Raw genomic sequence first — 6382 nt, forward strand, 5'->3', positions numbered from 1 at the left:
ACTTGCAGAAGCTTGGTCTCACTTGTGTTCCTTTGACTTACCAAGAAGCACTTTGTGTTATCTCCCATGCATTGTTTTATTGGTGTCATGTATGCTTGGATGAAAAACTAGAAGCTGAATGGGACGTGTGGCAATATTTTGGTGTTGCGCTATTTTACATAAGCAGTTTACTTTGGGGGACTTTCACTATTGCAGATGACTGATACGGTTCTTTGTTGTCAACACCTTCATGCTTCTGTTATAAAACTAAGCACTTGTGGTTTAACCTGGCTGGCAGCTAAGCACCACGCAGCTGCTTGCTCACTTTGCACCCAGTGGGAATTGGGGGAAAGAAGTAAAACTTGTGGGCTGAGGTAGCTTGATGCAAAAGAAAAGGGAAGAGAAAAAAAAAGAAGAATGCTCAAAGCAAGTGATGCAAAACGTAATCACTCAGCACTGATGCCCAGCTCAGTCCCTGGGCACTGACAGACATGCAACCAACTCCCCCAGCTCTTATTGCTGAGCATGATACCATATGGCATGGGATGGAACATCCTTTTGTCAACTGGGTTAGCTGCCTTGCTGTGTCCCCTCCCAGCTCCTTGTGCACCTCTTGTACCACAGTATTTTTGCAGAGGGCCAGAGGAGCAACTGTGCAGATGCACAAGTCCATCACCAGCACACCGTCTTCATTTGTTGACCTGCAGGTCATGCTTTGCTCTGAAGTTCTGCACACAGTAGCAATGGCAAACCTATTTCTGAAGGATTTTTTTCTCCTATGAAAAGCAGTCTGATGGTGCCAACTTCAGTGGTAACAGTTATGACGTAATGAAGAAAGGGATGCTCACCCACAAATTCATAGCTACTACACCTTTGTTGCTGTGATTGAAGCCACAAAGTATGTATAACAAATTTAAAAAAAGCTGTTTTGTGTGCCTGAGAATTTTATGTAGAGTTAGCATGAAAGCATCCTTTCAATATTTCTACTCACCTACATCAAGTCACATCATTCATTGGTGAGACCTTGGTTAGTGGGGTTTAATGGTTTCTTGGTCAGTAAGCCCATGAAAAAGTGTATACATCATAATAAAGAAAAGATCCTTTTTGAAATGTTATCTTTTTTCACCTTCCAGGCTGCATTGCGTGCACTTGTTATTCTTGAAGGTAATAAAATTTGTTTACTTACTTCCTAATTCTGTAGCAGCAACATGCTTCTACATTAAACTGGGATTTAAAACAGTGTGGATGCGTTCCTGGTGGTTTATGCTGCTGGGTTTACTAATTGCAGGATCAGGGCAATGTTTGAGGGATAGGCTGAAAGAAAATTGCTTGTAATGACTTTGTTCTGTGTGTTGTATTTTCAGCTCATGGTAATGTGACAACAATAAACAGAGGTGTGTGTGACTGTTATTTTTTACCTTGGCTATCCCCAGTGGGGGCAGCCTTTTCGTATCAGCTGGTAGAGAGGAAATGTGCCCTTACAGCACAGGACACATAGCAATAGTGGACATGGCCAGTGGATTCATGTCTTTTGTAATGGAACACTGAGGCTGTGCATCGTTGTGAAAGAGGATGCAGGTCAGTACAACGCTATGATATGCATCAGCTCCTGGTTTTGTCCCTATGAAAGGGTATGTTTGCTACATGTGCATGGGGGTATACATTTTCATTTTAACCTTGGTCTCTCAATGCACAGGGATGCTTACATTATCATATCATAGAATCATAGAATGGCCTGGGTTGAAAAGGACCATAATAATCATCTAGTTTCAACCTCCCTGCTATGTGCAAGTTGCCAAACTCTAGACCAGGCTGCCCAGAGCCACATCCAGCCTGGCCTTGAATGCCTCCAGGGATGGGGGCATCCACAGCCTCCTTGGGCAACCTGTTCCAGTGCGTCACCACCCTCTGAGTGGTTGTATTATGATATATAGGATGTGTGTTCATGGCTGGCATCTTCTGCCTGTTTGTTCTTGAGTTCATGTATTAACCTCATGAGATCACTTGCATGTTATGCTTTTCATGAAACATTTATTGCACTCACAATCAGTATCTACACAAGTCTAGAAACATGACCCCACTCTTAAATGCAGCCATCGCTTCATTTCACATCTTGATTTTGCTATCTTCTTATCAGCTGCTTGAAATTACCAGGCTACAAACATTTAAGATCTTAATTTTGAAATCTGTGCTAATGTGGCTACTGAGGTCAACTCAGTCTAGCAAGGTTCACTGAAAGCAGTGTTAGCCTTCACTACCATTTCAGTGTGGGCAGAATTTGCAGTCCATTGGATGCTTTACTACTCATAGATTATTTTTTCTGATTTCACATTTTTTTCCTACTGGCTTCAGTTTTATATTGACTGATTTTAGAGTTTTTGTGTGAAAGAGTTAAGAACAAATAAGAAAATCTTTGCTTGTTGGCCAAAACAATCTAGAATTGCACAGGAGGAATTGTCCACATTGTTTCCAAGGTAGTAAAAGATTTCAAAAAAAGCAAATATGTATGATATCCTATGTGTCCCTTCACTAAATATTCACGTGTGCATTCTTTCAACTTGATACCTTGTCAGAGGGCTTCTAGGTAACTGTGTTGCTTTTCACTTGGCCTGCTTGCAGTCATCTGGATAAGTCCATGTCACCAGGAAGAAAGACAAACAGCCAGTGGCTGTCTTAATAACCTAACTTGCAGTAAGATAGCTTTTTTTGCAGTAAGATAGCTTTTTCCCCATTCTACTACTGCTTCTTCCATTCCATCTGCATACACAGATTCAATGTTCAAACCATTTTTGTCTATTGGATTATGTAAGAGATAATGTACCGGATTACCTACTGGATTATGTAAGAGATTGCCCCAAATGCACAGAATGCATGAGCAATCATCTAATTAACAGATAGATGAAACGGAGACTACCTGATGTAAACGTTCCTGGGTAAAGCTGGGCATTCTTTTGCTAGCTTGACCATTCCAGCCAAAGACCAAAGGTGGCTGAAAGTGTAATTTTATTTATTCTTCCTTATTCTTTGTGTTACTCCAGTGTATGTTGGAAATATTGTCATATGTGAGGGGGGAGGCAGTAAATGTTGTACCTTTAAGTGCTTGCTGGTTTAGATATATCAGAGGGACTCTCTTGTAAATTTGAGTTTATGACTATCCTAAAAATGAGAAATCACTTGCACATCTGCAGAAAGAGGGTAGCTTTTAATTAAATGCTGCTTATGATTGTGGTTTTGTTCTGAATTTCAGTTTGAGTTCAACCAGTTTTACATCAGCATAACTTTTTTTGGTTTGGTTAAAATTAGCCTTTCTACTGACCAAGGAATGTGGGGTTCATTTGAGATGAAAGCCATTACTTAGAAAAAGAAAGGAAGCAAGGAGGGAAGGAAGGAAGGAAGAGAAAGAGGGGAAGACTTTTCCTGCTTGCTGCTTTCCCTTCATTTAAAACCATCTTGTCTTCACAGGCCAATGCAGACCTGGGCAGTGACGTGTTAGGTGCCATATGAAATGACAATGATCTGCGCAGTTTCAGTACTGCACGCACTTCCCTGGAACGCAAGGTTGTGCAGCAGTGGTGCTTACAGGGGTTTTGTTGCCTGAAGGTGATACCTGGACTACAGTGTTTTGTCTGGTCAAAGTGGAGTTGCCTCATTTTTCTGTTTTTCAGGCTCTGAACCATCACTGATCTACCTTTTGGCCTGTGATGTAAAACCACCCAGGAAGACCTGCAAGTTTAAGTGAGGCATATTGCAACAAGAAATGCCTAGCATATGAATACTGCTTACTAGCTGTTCTTATCACTACACCTTGCACATATCTTGGTGGCATGGGACAGAAAGAACAGCTGCTGAGCCAGACAGTTGGCTGAGGTCTGTCCTAGTGCCATGGGCTACAGATTCTTGCGTATGCATTATGAAAAGAGGCCATTTGGTTGTGAATCATTTAGACAAAGGTAATAAGACAGCATTTCATTTCAGAAGTCAACTTTCTGATATAATGTACATACAAGATGCAAGAAAAATAATGGAATCATAGAATCTTTTGAATTGGAAGGGATCCTTAAAGGTCATCCAGTCTAACTCCCCTGCAGTGAACAGGGGCAGCTACAGCTCCATTACATGCTCATAGCCCTGATTTGAGCCTCTCCAGGGATGAGGCATCCACCGCCTCTCTGGACAACCTGTTCCAGTGCCTCACTAACCTTATCATAACAAACTTTTTTCCTTATATCCAACCTAAATTCTCTCCTCTTTTAGTTTCAAATCATTTCCCCTTGATTGAGATAAATAGATCTAATATGTACAGTATGTGTTTTGACAACCAATTTTCATTATAAAGCAAATGGGCATGTTTGGAAAAAATGCTGTTCTCTATTTTTTATGTAAAATCAGCAGGACTTGTTGTAACTACTATCTTAATTGCACTGATACAGCGTTTTCAGAAGTGTGAACACAGGACAGGTAAGAAACACTTTTCAACACTTAAACTGCTATTTAAACAAGCTATTTATGTACAGATCTAGGTCTCTGCATTTCAGGAAATATCTGACTTCAGTTTTTACTATGAATTCAATCAAGGCCAGCAAACTGCAACTTCATGTTGCTGTCAAGTAACTGCTGGGCTGAAAACAATTTAACCTTCCCAAGTCCATGATAACTTTGCATGGTACCGATAAAGCTGATTGCTTCCTCATTTGCTTTGTGACCTGTGTGAGGTCTAAATTGAAGATCTTTTGGTTTGTTAGTTCTGAATAGCTTACTTCAAATGGAGCGTGGTGTTGAGTGCCATGTCACCACAAGACTTGCTTGTCAAGGCCCAGGGTAGTATTTTGGGCAGTGGCATGGGATATAGGATATGTTTTCAGCCACCCAATGGTTACTTTCTCCATTGTTAAGCACATGGCATTTGCAATTTCGAGTTTGTGGTTCTGCAGCTGACAAATCAGCTGATGGATGGGAATCAGGGAATCTCAAATGGTACGATATTACTACTGGTGCACCAGTGTGGTAGTGTTCAGCTCCTGCTGTACTTCTGCTCTTAGCAACCCCCTCAACAGAAAAGTTCTTTGAGAGGCTGGGCAAGGTAGACAGTTACCTATTGTTCTCCATCTCCGAGGCAGCTATACCAAAAACCTGTTGGTACTGTTTGAGTCCTTGAAGTATCCTCTCCTGAGGTAATCTATAACAAGGATGTGCAGAAGTTCTGGACCAGTTGCAATGGAGTGCTTTTGCCACTCGTTCTCAGTCATGCTCAATTCCTGACTGAGATTCCTCCAATAAAATTAGCTCTTGGAATCCCCCTCTCACTCCAGATATACAGACAGGTTCTGACCCTTCGTAATTTGATGGCGTTAGGGTACACTGTACACCAGTGTCCACTAGACACTTATACTCCTGTGCTTCTGATGTGCCAGGCCATTGAATCCACACAGCCCAATAAACCTGACTGTCCTTTTCCTCCACCTGACTGAAGGCAGGGCCCTTCTGGTTCTGGTTATTGTATTCATCACTCATGAATGCAAACCAAAAGGCTGGTTATCAAACTCAGAAATAAGGTCAGGCCATCTACTCTGTTTGGAGAACTACCCACTGGCAAGTGGAATGGTAATTTTCCAGGAATGGTTTTCCCTTGCAACTCACATATCTGTACCTCTAGGATTGAAGTGAGTTTTCCATCTCATTTCCTCATATCCTCTCCATGGTCATGCAGGTAAGACCACAGGTTAGCATGTGATGTACACCCAATATATCTTCTGTCTTGAATTGAAAAATGCTTACTTCTGGTAGCTGAGATGCTTGTCCATGCAGGCAGGACAGATTTATTCCCTTTGTCTTGTTCGGCCACTTGGGAATGCTTCTCCACAGCTGAAACACAGGCCCTCAGAGAGGAGGAGAGATATATATATTGCTGGAGTTGGTCAGTGAATTTATCCATCATCTGTTCTTCTCTGTCTTTCCAGGTCATTGCTGGCAGTGAGTTGGCATACAGAGATGGTGAACTCCGTACAAACTCACCCCGCATAGACTGTGAAATAACACATCTCAATTTTGGAATAATTGGTAGTTCAGGCCAACATTATACATCACCTCCAGCACAGCTAATTCCCTTAGACACTGGGTACCTCTTTCCATGGTGGTCCACTTGCCTGGTTGACATGTAAAGAATGTACTTGTTACGTTTCCACGATAAGGTTCCTAAAGTGCAAGGATGATGGCACTGCTGAATACTACTACCAAAATAAATCCACAACCAGATCGTATTATAACAAGAGCATATGCTATATACAAGCTGGAAAAATCATAAATAAGCCTAGACCAGCTTTCAGAGTGATGAATAACGTGGCCAGAGTTAAGAAAAACAACTTTGAAAGCAAGTAAAAACTGCACTGTGAACAACAGGTTGAGA

The sequence above is a fragment of the Lagopus muta genome, chromosome 1 (assembly GCF_023343835.1).
Source record: "Lagopus muta isolate bLagMut1 chromosome 1, bLagMut1 primary, whole genome shotgun sequence".
Classification (NCBI taxonomy): Eukaryota; Metazoa; Chordata; class Aves; order Galliformes; family Phasianidae; genus Lagopus; species Lagopus muta.